The sequence below is a fragment of the Chiloscyllium punctatum genome, chromosome 10 (assembly GCF_047496795.1).
Source record: "Chiloscyllium punctatum isolate Juve2018m chromosome 10, sChiPun1.3, whole genome shotgun sequence".
NCBI classification, from domain to species: Eukaryota; Metazoa; Chordata; class Chondrichthyes; order Orectolobiformes; family Hemiscylliidae; genus Chiloscyllium; species Chiloscyllium punctatum.
Genome location: NC_092748.1, coordinates 82211724 through 82227434, shown reverse-complemented (window position 1 = coordinate 82227434; position 15711 = coordinate 82211724). Strand labels below are relative to the sequence as shown.

At 41.9% G+C, this 15711-nt stretch overlaps 1 protein-coding gene across 6 annotated transcripts in view; it reads right to left on the bottom strand.

The window, feature by feature from the left end:
• Positions 1-15711, bottom strand: part of mgat5 (alpha-1,6-mannosylglycoprotein 6-beta-N-acetylglucosaminyltransferase) — a 168733-nt gene that overhangs the window by 144868 nt on the left and 8154 nt on the right. For 2 of the 6 annotated variants that reach the window (XM_072579653.1, XM_072579658.1), the window contains exon 1: positions 3100-3375. The exons of 1 other annotated variant lie outside the window; for it this stretch is intronic. The gene's annotated coding sequence lies outside the window, so the exon portion shown is untranslated. Of the gene's footprint in view, positions 1-2684; positions 2922-3099; positions 3376-15711 lie in introns of those variants that run through there. 3 more of the 6 variants (XM_072579657.1, XM_072579654.1, XM_072579656.1) reach the window with 3 other exon arrangements.

The window sequence follows — 15711 nt, the reverse complement described above, 5'->3', positions numbered from 1 at the left end:
GGAAGTGATATCACCCACTACAACAGACCAAGACACAAACAGCTTCGGGACAGAAAACCAGCACTTCAGAGGCTCACTGATGTTACCTAGCATTGTGACAAAATGCCGGAGACCAAATCTACCAGCTCAGTGAGCAAACGTACAACTTAAATGATACATAACTGTTTATGTTCGCTTGTAAAAACCTCCCAAAGTAAATAAATTTCCATTAGTCCCCTCAACTTTCTTGTCGAGTTTTAAAAAGAAATGAAATCACCAGGGCTACAGAAATATTGATGTTAACCATTAACCAATCCCATGTGCTCTAATTTTATTTAATAAGCTCCTACATGGGGCCTTTAACAAAAGCATTCCCAAAACCCAAAAGCACCGAATCCACCAGTTCTTTTGCCTGTGCTACAAGTAACATCTCCAAAAAATTCTAACTCATTTATTCATCACTATTGGCCTTCCAGAAGTCCACGCTAACTCCACCCAATTTTGCCATTTTTTTTTCCCTAATGCCTAGTTATCACAAGCATTAATTGTTGATTCTAGCATTTGCCCCACTACTGTTAGCAATGTAAAGATCTGTAGTTCTTCCCCCCCCCCCCCCTCAAATAAACTACATACATTTAGTATGTTTCAGTCAGTAGGAATCTTTCTAGATTTTACAGAATTATGAAGGATATCACCTGTGCATCCACTCTCTTGATACTTCCTTCAACATTCTAGGATGAAACTCATCTGGTCTGTGAATATCAAACCTCAATCCAGTTATTTTTTCAATTCTCTATTAACACTAGATATTGCTTGGATGCCCAGTGTTTCCAGTTTTCTGCAATTCTTAAAAGATGATACAAGAAACTTTAGTTTTGATGTTATCTTCTGTTCTCCAGTATTAAGTTTCCAGTCCTCACCAGTATTGGGTCCATATCTGTCCTTGCTAATCTTTTCCCTTCAAAATTTGAGAAGCTTTTGTCTGCCTTTATGCTTCCCCATTAGCTTGCACTCATACAACCTTTTCTTCATTGGTTTTTTAGGTAGTTCTTTGCTAGGTCGTAAATTGCTCCCAAAAATCAGGTTTACCACTGTTCCTGATGCCCTTACGAATTACTTCCTTTGATCGAATGCAATCTTTAAACTTCTTTCAATATACATGATTGGTTCACTTATCTGCTTGACCAAATCACTATTTCCTTAAAATACTGGCTACTGCCAAATAGTTTTGTGCACTTTTCCAATCCACTAGAGCCACTTTATCTGCAGTTTCCTTCGCTCAAATTTAAGACCCTAGTTTCCAAAGAAACTACGTCATATTCAAAACTTAACATAGAATTCTGTCATGTTATGGCAAGTATTTCCCCAAGGTTCCCCACCCTTTCTCTGCCAATGTATTTTATCAACAGCATGAACTTATAAAGGTAGAACAAACAACTCTAAATACCAGAATTCTGAAAATAAAAACTGAAAGTGCTGGTGAAACCTAGCAAGTCTTCAGCTCTCTTGCAAAAAAGAATCATACTAGGCTCAAAACTTTCACTCAGTTTCTCTTTCCACAGATGCTGCCAGTTTCATCACTTTTTGTTTGCATTTATGAAGTTGTTTAATGTACTAAATGTCACATGGTACATCAGTGAAGTGTAATCATACAGAGGGAAAGTTCTTACATGGCTGAAAGATGTTAGAGATAGAGAACTGACCACAGAACGGAAAGAATATTGTAATTTGCTGCACTGGTGGACCAGAGAGCAAACACAGATCAGCCAGCAGGGTAATGATAGATAAATAAAGCTTGGTGTAAACTAGCTCACCAGCAAAACTTGTACAAGTTCATGTCTATGTCAGGTGAAAGATGAGCTGAGATAGAACTCAAAAGAATCTTTACAAAGTTGTAACATTGACATTTGTATTTTTCACACCAGCTACAGTAATGACCTCTGAGCAAGACAACCAACTCAGCCAGCTTCAGCAAATGGTTTATTTACTGGTTGAGGCAGGAAAAATATTTCACATTTGGTCCATACAGTTGGCAGGCAGCATGCTTTTGTTCCTTCAACCTGAGCCATATTCGAATTTTGCACATAAACGTTTCACAAATTAATTAATTACATTCAAAGACACAAACATAGATATCATAGGATTCAGATAACCATTTAAATCCGATTCCAGGCTTATCACAAAATTCAAACCAAATATTCTTCCCCTTTAATCAAGCTCCCTTGCATGCCTCCAACTATTGTGCTGCAGATACCTAATACTTAAGGGAAAGGGTATTTCGCTTAACACACACAAAAAAAACACTTCTTTGGACCGAGTAACCTTGGAGAGCTCTTTTTCCCCCCTCATGATCCAGCTACAGGGCAAATACTCACGGTAATTCAATGCTTGAGCGGTGAGGGCTCCTTTTGTTATTATTAAAAGAAAATTTAATGAGTAAGAGGTCACTGGGTTCAATGTTGCTAAGAGAGATGGCCAGCAGCTTTGACAAACCCCATACCTCCCCGCATCGCAGTAAGGGCTGCCTCACCCACCCTGACAGACACGAACTGTTCACAATTCGACTAGCAATACAGACTGGGGAAGGCATACCACGGAGCAATGAAATAAAACACAGCAATTCACAATTTAAACAAGAGGAGCCCGCAATGGAACAGCAGCGGGGGGCGGTGGGAGGGGGTGCAGCCATGGTTTACCACCCTCACCTGGAAGGCGAGCTCTAATATCATCCATGCACCAACACCCAAAGTCTCTTATTTTATACAGACCCACAGTTAATTGGAGTTTAACGGTCACTCGCCGCCTTCTTTTCTCTGAGGGTACCGCAGCACTTTTTTTTTGTTGTTAAATTCAGGTTTTAGCTGATCTCCCACTACACAGCGCGCAGCTTCCCCCCCCCCCCAAAAAAAACGCAGCCTCGCTCGAGCTCCTTTTTAAATCGCTCGGACACAATCGGCCAAGGAGCGGCGCCGGCGCCGCCGAGCATGCGCCAGCACTGCCCCTGCCCCACCCCCACCACACCTCCCAACACCGCACTCCGCGGGCAGGCGGGAGGATGGCGGCGGTGCTTCCCCCTCCCTTCCTGCTCGCCCCGACCGCTCCATCAGTGTCGTCTCTCACCTGCATCCCGCTACTTCCACCAACTCTCCCGGCATCTTCCACCTCCCCACCATTTCAGGACATTGGTCGCACCACCATCACGCTTCCTCCGTAACCCCACGGGCTATGGTGGAAGATTCCAGAAGGTGCACGGCCGAGCGTCAGTCTTACAGCTCGAGCATCAAAGCTCGGGCTTGCTCCGGGGTCCTAACTGTCCGTGCTCCCTTAGCTCTCTCGCTATCTGCCTGCATCGATTTGAGCTGAACAATAACAACAATACGGCAGGGAAGGGCGCTTGAGCTGGTCACGCACGCGTCTGCTGAAACACTGCCACCCGCTGGTACGGTCGAGCTCCTACAGGGTGTCACTCCTCCCTTCCCACTCCCCACGGCCAGCGCCAGCACTGAATAGAGTAGCATGGACTGTGCTGCGACAGGGTCAGTTTCTTGTCGTTACATACACAAAACAAATAAACGCGCTTTCAGGAGCTTTATTTTAAGATATCCAATTGAACCGTTGTTTTCAATTTGTCTTTATTTTGCTAGTTTTTGTTTGATGAAACCATTTGGTTCGTTATTCTCCCCCTTCCCAGCAAAACGTTCACCTTTTCGCTGGGCGGTGTGACTCACTTTCAGTAGTCTAGAACAAGAAGGTCATTGAGCACGCTTCCAAAATAAGAGACATGATGTTTCCCAATGGATTTCTCCCCTACCCCCACTAAAATTTACCGTTTCTGCATATGTTAAAGATTTCAGGCAAATAAAAATTTCAAAGCTTTCCACTGTTAATACAACTTTTCGAAATGGTGCATATTTTAACTCCTTAGAATTTTATAAAAGTGATAAATTTTGTGAACACTTTATGTCGTTTGTTATAACAAGTATATATATAGTAGCTTTCCCATAATAAAACATCCCCAGGCTCTGCACAGAGTTGTTGTGGAACAAAATGCCGTCAATTTGCATTGGAAACGTTAGGATACATATTCAAACATTTGGCCAAAAAGCTCGGTTTTAGAATTGCCTTAATGGAAGTATTCCTGAAGAAGGGCTCATGCCCGAAACATCGACTCTCCTGCTCTTTGGATGCTGCCTGACCTGCTGTGCTTTACCAGCAACACATTTTCAGCTTAATGGAAGTAATCCAGGTCAATGGTGCAGATGTTTATTGAGATAAATCTAGGTGTGGACAGCATATGTGTAACTAATGCTTTTGTAAAAACTATGTGGATGAGGAAAAAAAAGGAATGAAAAATAGATCCTTGAGGATACCGTAGGTGACTGCAGAATCTAAAAACAATAGAATGGGAAGCGAAACTCTGATCTGAAACTTTGGTTCCTGAAGAAGGGCTCATGCCCGAAACGTCGATTCTCCTGCTCCTTGGATGCTGCCTGACCTGCTGCGCTTTTCCAGCAACACATTTTCAGCTCTGATCTCCAGCATCTGCAGTCCTCACTTTCTCAGAGAAACTTTGATGCCAATTTTCGGGCTAATGAGTGCAGCTCACCCAGTGTCAAGTGGCATAGGCTATAATTTATGGCTTTGATAAGACCTTTAGTACTATGATGGAGGCCGAAACCTAATTGGGGGCATTCAGACATAGAGTTGCACAAAAGGTAGGCATAAGTTGGAAGGCAATAGAATGTTAAAGAATGTTTGGAGAGGATAGGGTGAAATTGCAGTGGAAGGAGTGGTAGTGTTAGTTTTTTTGAGGAGAGGTGTGATGCTAGTAGTTTTGAAGGCAAGAGGGAGAAAATTTAACAACAGAAAACTGTTAACAATGTCAGCTAACACAGAAACTGGGAAGGGAAGCTGTGTGCTCAACAGTTTAGTGGAAATAGGATCAAGAGATCAACATTGGTGGTGGTGGTTGGGAGTGGAGTGTTGGGTGGGGGAGGTGACAGCGTTTCCATGAAAAATTAACTTGCAGATATAAAAGTTACAAAGCAAAATATCCAGAAAAAGAAATCATTGTTAGCAGGGGAAATTACTTCAATTAATCAAATTAAGAATATTGGAAAAGTCATAAAGTACTGAAAGAGGCTTTTGACCAGTTCAAGTCTGCACCAGTCAAACAATCACAGGCTGGCTATTCTAATCTCATTTTCCAGCACTTGGCCCATTGCCTTGTATGTGCCCGAGTACAAGTTTAAATACTTCAGAAATATTTTAAGGTTTCTGCCTCTAGGTGACGGGTTCCAGATTCTCACCACCCTTTAAATGAAGAAATGTTTCCTCTAAACCTCCTGTCTCTTATCCAAATCTATGCCACCTGGTCATTTATCTCTTCAACAAGGGGATACATTCTTTCCGGTTCACCCTGCCTATACCCCTTATAATTTTGTACATCTCGATCATGTCCCCCCCTCAGTCTCCTCTGCTCCAAAGAAAACAACTCCAGTCTAATCACTCTCTCTTTATAACTAAAAATCTCCAACCTATGCAACATTCTGGTAAACCTCCACTGCACCCTCTGCAGTGCAATGACATCCCTCCTGTAATTGGATTCCAGAACTGCACATGATACTCTAGCTGTGGCTGAACCAACATTTTTACACACTTCGAACGGAACTTAAATGCTCTTAAACCTCATGCCTCGGCTAATAAAGACAAGTATCCCATAGGTCGTCTTAAACATTTTATCTGAGAGATAGAGCCAGTTATGGACCAATGGCAGAACTTATTTATACCAGAGGATCATATTAGGCTTTCAAAGTGGGGGCTTTATAACAATTATTTTTCTGGGTTGATAGATAAAACCAGAGAGAAGGAGTAGTTAGTTGTTAACTATATGCTTTTGCTCTAAGGTTTGACATCAGGAGGTCAAGAAAGCACTGTGGACAAATGGCAGGTATCTTATTTTCATTGGCAAGTTAGTAATCACAATCAGGTTTAAAAAAAATGTCTGATGCTCTACCAACGGAGTTGGGAGGGCATGTTGCAGCTGTACAGGACATTGGTTAGGCCACTTTTGGAATATTGCAAGCAATTCTGGTCTCCTACCTATCGGAAGGGTGTTGTGAAATTTGAAAGGGTTCAGAAAAGATTTACAAGGATGTTGCCAGGGTTGGAGGATTTGAGCTATAGGGAGAGGTTGAATAGGCTAGGGCTGTTTTCCCTGGAGCATTGGAGGCTGAGAGGTGACCTTATAGAGGTTTATAAAATCATGAGGGGCATGGATAGGGTAAATAGACAAGGTCTTTTCCCTGGGGTGGGGGAGTCCAGAACTAGAGGACATAAATTTAGGATGAGAGGGGAAAGATATAAAAGAGACCTAAGGGGCAACAGTTTCACACAGAGGATGGTGCAAGTGTGGAATGGACAGCCAGAGGAAGTGGTGGAGACTGATACAATTGCAACATTTAAAAGGCATTTGGATGGGTATACGAATAGAAAGGGTTTGGAGGGATATGGGCCGGGTACTGGCAATAGGGACTAGATTGGGTTGGGACATCTGGTCGGCATGGACAGGTTGGACCGAAGGGTCTGTTTCTGTGCTGTACATCTCTATGACTCTATGAAGTAAAGTCAAATGTATATGCCATACATGCAAATCTGGTATAGTTGCTGAAAATTACTGATTTTGTTTTTTCCCTCATAGAATGTGGGTGCCATTACAAAGGCTTTTAGTTATTGCCCATCCAGTGTTGGATGACCAGAAATCTGCAATTGATCATTGCAATTTATCATGGCCAACAAAATATAAACAACCCAGAGTCTAGACTAGAGTGGTGCTGGAAAAGCACAGCAGTTCAGGCAGCATCGGATGCTGCCTGAACTGCTGTGCTTTTCCAGCACCACTCTAGTCTGGACTCTGGTTTGCAGCATCTGCAGCTTTTGTTTTTACCTATATAAACAAGCTAGTTGAACAAGCAGTAATTCAAGTTTGGGGTTTGCATTTGAATTAGTGCCAAGGGGGTGTACAGATGCAGCTGGGTGACAAGAAAAAAAGGGTGATTATTTAGTAGACTAGTCGCCAGTTTTTGATGACGAAAGCCTTTTACCTGCAAAAGACCATGTAAAAACTGTGGGCTGGGAGCAAGATGAAGAGAAGTGTTCTGATTTCCACCAGCAACAAGAGCTATCTTTCTGTTGTCTGCAGTCAAAACCCATTTTAACCCTGAGGAAAAGCCAGTTAATCTTTTGTTCAGCAGTTGTTGTAAACTGTGTCTTTTAACTAATAAGTCAGCGATCATTTGTAAATGAACAAGATACCTTGTGATTCTTAAAAACCAGTGGTAGTATCCAGAGATTAGTGACTGAAGAGCAAAGTTCTGACCACCATAAGAATCTTAAGCATAATCTCAGCAACCATGACTAGGGATGATTGCACTACCATATAGCTTGCTTTCACCTGTAATCTATTTTTCCTTGTCTATGTATTTGTAACGGGAAGTTTTATTTAATCATGAGACATGGTTGCCGCTGGCTGGCCAACATTTATTGTCCATCCTTAATTGCCCTCAAGAAGGTAGTGGTGAGCTGCCTTCTTGAGCCGTTTTAGTCCATGTGTTGTATGTAGATCCGCAATTTTTAAGTGGATTAGAGTGTTAATTTGTAGTGTTATATTGCTACCAGTTTATAACTGTTTAGAGTCTAATCACTTGAAATAAATATGATGTGGAGGTGCTACTGTTGGACTGAACTGGACAAAGTTAGAAATCACACAACAACAGGTTTATATGGAAGTACAGCTTTCAGAGCGCTGCTCCTTCATCAGGCAGCTAGTGGAGCAGGATCATCGGATACAGAATTTATAGCAAAAGATAATAGTGTAATTCAACTGATGCAATAAATCGAACAAACCTAGATTGCTGTTAAGTTGTTCATTAGGGTGGCCTGGTGGCTCAGTGGTTAGCATTGCTGCCTCACAGTGCCAGGGACCTGGTTCAATTCTAGCCTGGGGTAACTGTCTGTGTGAAGTTTGCAAGTTAGGTGAATTGGCCATGCTAAATTGCCCATATTGTTAGGCTCATTAGTCAGGGGTAAATATAGGATAGGGGAATGGGTCTGGATGAGTTACTCTTAGGAGGGTCGGTGTGGACTTGCTGGGCTGAAGGGCCTGTTTCCATATTGTAGGGAACCTAATCTAATCTTTTCAAATGGGTTGCAGGTTCCAGAACTTCTTTCAAGTCACATTCCCAAGATAACTTAAGGTTTTATAAAAAAGGTGACATCTCAGCTCAGACAATGCATTAAAGGTGTGAGGTTAGAGTCTGTATGTATTCCAGTCTTGAGTCAGACTGGTTCTCTTTCCAAAGTAGGAATTTACAATATGTCGCATGGATTGACTGCCAACAAATTCATAGAGATGTACAGCATGGAAACAGCCCCTTCGGTCAAACTCATCCATGTTGACCAAATATCCGAACCTAATCTAGTCCCATTTGACAGCACTTAGCCCATATCCCTCTAAACCTTTCCTATTCAAATACCCATCCAGATGCCTTTAGAATGTTGCAATTGTACCAGCCTCCACCATTTCCTCTGGCAGCTCATTCCATACAGGCACCAACCTCTGTGTGAAAACCTTGTCCCCGAGGTCTCTTTTATATCTTTCCCCTCTCACCCTAAACCTATGCCTCCTATTCTGGACTCCTCCATCCCAGGGAAAAGACTTTGTTTATTTATCCTATCCATGCCCCTCATGATTTTATAAACTTGCATGAGGTTAACCCTCAGCCTGCGACACTCCAGGGAAAACAACCACAGCATAATCAGCCTCTCACTCTAGCTCAAATTTTCCAACCCTGGCAACATTCTTGTAAATCTTTTCTAAACCTTTTCAAGTTTCACAAAATCCTTCTGATAAGAAGGAGACCAGAATTGCATGCAGTATTCCAAAAGTGGCTTAACCAGTATCCTGTACAGCTGCAACATGACCTCCCAACTCCTATACTCAATGTTCTGACCAATAAAGGAAATCATATCAAGCGCCTTCTTCACTATCTTACTTACCTGCGACTCTACTTTCACAGAGCTATGAACCTGCAGTCTTTGTTTAGCAACACTACCTAGGACATTACCATTGAGTGTATAAATCATGCTAAGATTTGCTTTCCCAAAATGCAGCACCTCACATTTATCTAAACTAAACTCCATCTGCCACTCCTCAGCCCATTGGCCCATCTGATCAAGATCCCATTGTAATCTGAGGTAACCTTCGCTGTCCACTATACTTCCAATTTTGATGTCATCTGCAAACTTTCTAACTTATGCCTCCTATGTTCATATCCAAATCATTTATGTAAATAACGAAAAGTAGTGGACCCAGTACCAATCCTTGTGGCACTCTACTGGTCACACACCTCCACTCTGAAAAACAATCTTCCACCACTACCCTCTGTCTTCTACCTTTGAGCCAGTTCTGTATCCAAATGGCTAGTTCTCCCTGTATTCCATGAGATCTAACCTTGCTAACCACTGTCCCATGGGGAACCTTGTCAAATGCCTTACTGAAGTCTGTATAGATCACGTCCACCACTCTGCCCTCATCAGTCCTCTTTGTTACTTTTCAAAAAAACTAAATCAAGTTCATGAGATATGATTTTCTACAGACAAAGCCATGCTGACTATCCCTAATCAGTCAATCCATCTGATATTTTATAAATTCCTACTTTGGAAATAGAACCAATCTGACTCAAGATTCAAATACATACAGACTCTACCCTCACACCTTTAATGCCTTGGTTGACATGAGATGTCACCTTTTTTTATAAAACCTTAATTTATCTCAGGAATGTGACTTGAAAGAAGTTCTGTGGTTTACATATTAATGAATTAAAACCTGAAACCCTTTGCAAAAGATGAAAGATTTAGTGGTAATCTAAGTTTGTTCAATATATCACATCAGTTGTATGACACTATGATCTTTTACTACAAATTCTGTGTGCTATGATCCCGCTCCACAAGTTACCTGATGAAGGAGTGCCACTCCGAAAGCTTACACTTGCAAATAAACTTGGAGGACAATAACCTAACGTTGTGTATTTTTTAACTTTGAAATAAATAGTAATTCTTGTTAAGTACAGAATCCTGGTCAGGGTTTTCTATCACCCTCGGGTAAAAATCAGTGAATTTGAGTAATTTTGTGTACTTATTTTAATGTCTTTAACTGTTGTGATGGCTCTAGGAATAGTGTGGGAGCTTGATTTCCAGCACGCTACCCCAATGAGTCATTTCAGATGATCTAAGCTATTATCTTTGGCATCCTCAATATTAATCACTGTACTCATGTTGGCCATGCTTTCATCGGCCCGGAACCTAGACTCTGGGATTTCCATTGTAAACCTTTCCTCATCTCTACCTCTCTTTCCTCATTTAAGAGAATTTTAAAACTTTTCTCTTTAATACAACTTTGGCTGACCTGCCTGAAGATCGTGTTAACTGGTTTTGTGGCAATCCTGTGAATGGCTTCAGACCATGTATTGTATGAATACTTGCTGTTGCTATTCCTAATTGCCTTTGAGGATGTTTTGCGTTGCCACTGCCTTAAAATATCTGCAGGTCAAAGATACATTAATTATGCTGTTAAGAATTGTCACCCAATGACAATGAAGGAACATTCCCAAGTCAGGATGCTGGGTGACATGGAAAGAAGCTTGCAGGCATGATGTTCCATGCATCTGTTCGTCTAGATGGTAGCGGTCACAGATTTTGAAGGTGTTGTTGAAGGATCCTTAAAGCACACCTTATTTGAAAAATGTGGTGCTGGAAAAACACAGCAGGCCAGGCAGCATCCGAGGAGCAGGAGAATCGACGTTTCAAGCATAAATCCTTCTTCAGGAGTGCATCTTATGACTGGCACACACTGCTGGTACATTAGACCAGTATTGGTGGATGCAGTTGTTTGCATTTATATAGTATTTAGCTTCTTGAAACTTGTTGAATATAAGCTCATCCAGGCAAGTCTTGATTATTCCATGACACTCCTGATTTGTGCCTTGTAATTGCTGGATACGCTTTGGAGAGTCAGGGTGAGCTCTTAGCCTCAGAAGTACAATAGCAAGAAACAAATTTGGATCAGAGGATGCAGAACACATATGTTTGGAGGTAAGAAATAACAAGGGGAATGAAACACTGGTAGGAATAGTCTATAAACCTTTAATTGTAGCTATTCAGTAGAATTGAGAACAGATCAGACATAATGAGGGTATGAAAAAAAGGCAGGACATTAATCATGGGTGACTTTAATCTTCAAGTAGAAAGGGATTGTCAGATTGGTAGAGTTAGCCATAAGAAATAATTCATAGAAAGCGTTCAGTGTAATTTCCTGGAACTGTGTATCATGGATCCAACCAGGGATCAGGCTGTTTTTGACCTGGTGATGTGTAATCTGCAGGTTTAATTAAGATGTCAGAGTAAAAGGTTCCCTCAGAAACAGTGAACACAACATGGTAGAATTTGACATTAAGTTTGAAAGGGCGGAACTTAGATCAGAAAAACAATTGCATTAAACTTAAATTATGATAATTGCAAAGGAATGAGGCAGAGCTAGCTGGAGTGGTTTGGGAAAGGAGTTTAGGAATAAAGACAGTTGGGGAAAAATCATAGTCATTTAAGATTATAGTTGATGGCTCACAGCAAAGACATATCCCCGGAGGAAGGAAGGATTCTGGGATGGGGATAAGCTAACCATGGTTAAACAGGGCAGTTAAAGTTGACATTCAAAGAAGTAGTTGCAGATGTAGTGGATGCACTTGGAATAGTGACTTTAGGAGAAAAAGCAATCTCTGATTGCAAGTGTGTAGTTAGTAAAGGCAGAATCAGCAGTGAGGGAGTCACTGGGGTAATTTGGCCATCCTATTACCAAGAACAGAGCGGAGAGAGGGCTGCCTTTTTCTGAGTCTGGGAGAGGGTCAGCTTCTGGTGGGTCTGGGTAAAGAGAAGGATGGTATCCGGAGTGGGGACAGCAGCTGCAAGTGGAGACAAGTAAGAGTGACAGCCCTTGTCATCGAGGCTGCATTTGACTGAGTGTGACATCAAGGAGTACGAACAAACTGGAGTGAATGGAAATCAGGGGCAAACTCTTTGCTGGTTGGAGTCTTATCTGGCACATAGGAAAATGCTTGTGGTTGTTGTAGGTCAATCATCTTGGCTCCAAGTCATCTCCGCCAGAGTTTCTGAAGGTAGTGTCACAGTCCTAACTATTATCTGTTGCTTCATCAATGACCAACCCCCACCCCCATATCCTAAGGTCAGAAGTGGAGATGATTGTTGATGATGTTGAACACCATTCATGACTCCTCAGATACTGAAGCAATCCATTGTAAAATGTAACAAGACCTGGACAATATCCAGGTTTGAGCTGACATATGAAAAATATAATTTGCTGTACACAAATACCAAGCTATGAACATCTCCAATATAAGACAATCTTATCCCTTGGTATTCAATGGCATTACCATCACTGAATTACCTACCAACAACATCCCTGGGTGTTCCATTGAACAGAAGCTCAAGTAGACTCACCATATAAATACAGTGGCTCAAAAGCAGGTCACAGGATGAGAAAGGTGGAGCAAGTAACTCAGCTCCTGACTCCCCCAAACCTTTCCACCATCTATAAAGCATAGTGTGATGCAATACTTGCAACTTGCCTCAATTGGTGCAGCTCCAAAAAACACTCAAGAATCTTAACACTATTTGGAACAAAGCAGCACTTGATGGCACCACATCCACAAATATTCAGTTCCTCTACTACCAATGCAGCAATGTGTACAATCTACAAGATGCACAGCAAAAATTTGCCCAAAATGCTCAGACAGCACCTTCTAAACCCATGACCCCATTCCCATCTAGAAAGGCAAGGGCAACAGATACATGGTAAACCACCACATGCACGTTCCCCTCCAAGCACCCACCAACCTGACTTAGAAATAGATCATCATTCCTTCACTGTCTCTGGCTCAAAATCCTGGAATTTCCTGCCTAATGGCACGTGGGCTAATGTACACCACATAGACTGTCGTGATTCAACAAGGCCGCTCACCACCACCACCACCTCAAGGGCAATTAAGAATGAGCAAGAAGGCAGTGACACTAACATCACACAAGAGAATGAAAAGAAATTAAAATCCCATCCGATTACTGCCTAGCTGTTTTTGTACTTTTCACAGATATGCTCATATATTTGCTGTGCCATCTTGTTCTGACTGTTTTGGGAGAAAGTGAGGACTGCAGATGCTGGAGATCAGAGCTGAAAATGTGTTGCTGGAAAAGCGCAGCAGGTCAGGCAGCATCCGAGGAGCAGGAGAATCGATTCTATTGCCTGACTGTTTTGGGCTCTATCGTACACTTGCAATAATGTGGCAGTCCTTCTTTGTTCCTTAGTTCATTAATATGGTGGACACAACCATATGGACTCATGTGGACACAACCACCTGATGAAGGAGCGACGCTCCTAAAGCTAGTGCTTCCAATTAAACCTGTTGGACTATAACCTAGTGTGGTGTGATTTTTAACTTTGTACACCCCAGTCCACACCGGCACCTCCAAGTAATGTACAGCAATGACTGACAATTTAAATTCCTTTTTTTTAAGTTAAATTTGGTTAAGTGAAAAGTAGATTGAGTTTTAGCAAATAAATTCAAAGTAATTTAACATATTTTTAAGTTGAGGAATGTTTGTAACATGTTTAAGGGTTATAGAATTGTTACAACACAGGGCAACTATTTGACACTTTGCATCAAATACTGCCACTCCTCCATCATCTCCCCACGTTCCTGAAAATTCCTCCTCTTCAGATATTTAAAGTATTTAGAAAATGTGGAAACATTTATATCACAAAACGAGGCACTATGTCCACTGTGACTGCACTTTCTGGAAAATGAGACATCAGTCCAATCCTATTTTCAAGCACTTGGTCTGCATTTATCAAAGTTAAATGCCTTAAGGCGCATATGTAAACACCTTTTAAATAGAATGAAGGTTTCTGTCCTTATTACCCTTTTGGGCCGTGAGGTCCAGACTCCTCCTACCTTCTGGCGAATAGATGTTTCCTCTTTTCCCCAGTTATCCTTCTATGAACCACTTTTACTCTGTACTTCCTGGTCACCAATATCTCTTCTAAGGGAAATAACGTCTTTCCAGTCACTCTAGTCAGTCTCCTCACAGCTTTGAACATCCTAAACAAATGTTCCTTCAGCTTCCTCAATTGGAAGGGAAACGATCCCATCCTATTCAATCTTTCCTCATATCTGTAATTTTCAAGTCCTAGCATCATCCTCAAATGTATCCTCTCTACATTTTCAAATGCAATTGCATCCTGTTTATTCCCTTTAGAGATCCGTGGACATGCATCCCAAGGTCCTTTAAGCATTCCTCTAAACCTCTCCAGATCCTCGCACATATTGTGTAATCCTAATCCATGCTGCCTACCCTTGACTACTTGAGATTGTCCTGCAATTCAGAATTATTTATAGTAATTTGCCTACTGCCAAAATTGACTGACTGGCCTGTAATTATTTGATCTATCCTTGCTCCATTTTTAAAGATGGACATAATGTTAGTATTCCTTCCACCCTTTGCAACTACACCTGTATCCAGTGAGGATTGGGAAATGATGGTCAGAGTATCTCTAATTCCTCCCTGGCTTCTTTTAATAACCTAGCATCCATTTCTTCTGGCCCTAGCAAATTATTACCTTTCAAGGATGTGAATCCACTTACTGCTTCCAAATTCCAGATATTTATCACATTTAATGCTTCACACTTCTCCGTACCACAATGCCTACATTATCACCCACTTTTATGAAGGCAAATATGAAGTATTCATGAAGAACCAAAGCTAAATCTTTTATCTGTACAGATGGGTTACTTTTGGTCTTTTATGTTGTGATGGGGCCTCTAAAAGCAGATGGAGATGGTGAGGGAGCATACTGACTAGAGATCCAAAGCAGACTTCTGGAGGAAAATGTGTGTTGGTTAGACGGAGGTCTCATGAGGATGGAGGGACATTGACAAAGAATTTCCTCAGCCAAATGTGAGTTGCAGATTTAATTCTATGTAAATACGAGAATCTTCATTTCACATTATTTTTCGTTCATGACTGTAAAGACCTGATGCGAGTGGAATGAGCTGTCTGTACACTACTCACATTACAATGGGTCATACTGTTTCCTTAAGGTAAAAACAATGACTGCAGATGCTGAAAGCCAAATACTGGATTAGTGGTGCTGGAAGAGCACAGCAGTTCAGGCAGCATCCAACGAGCAGCGAAATCGACGTTTTGGGCAAAAGCCCTTCATCAGGAAAAAAGGCAGTGAGCCTGGAGCGTGGAGAGATAAGCTAGAGGAGGGTGGGGGTGGGGAGAAAGCAGCATAGAGTACAATGGGTGAGTGGGGGAGGAGATCAAGGTGATAGGTCAAGGAGGAGAGGGTGGAGTGGATAGGTGGAAAAGAAGATAGGCAGGTCGGACAAGTCCGGACAAGTCAAGGAGACAGTTACTGAGCTGGAAGTTTGAAACTAGGATGAGGTGGGGGAAGGGGAGATGAGGAAGCTGTTGAAGTCCACATTGATGCCCTGGAGTTGAAGTGTTCCGAGGCGGAAGATGAGGCGTTCTTCCTCCAGGCGTCTGGTGGTGAGGGAGCGGCGGTGAAGGAGGCCCAGGACCTCCATGTCCTCGGCAGAGTGG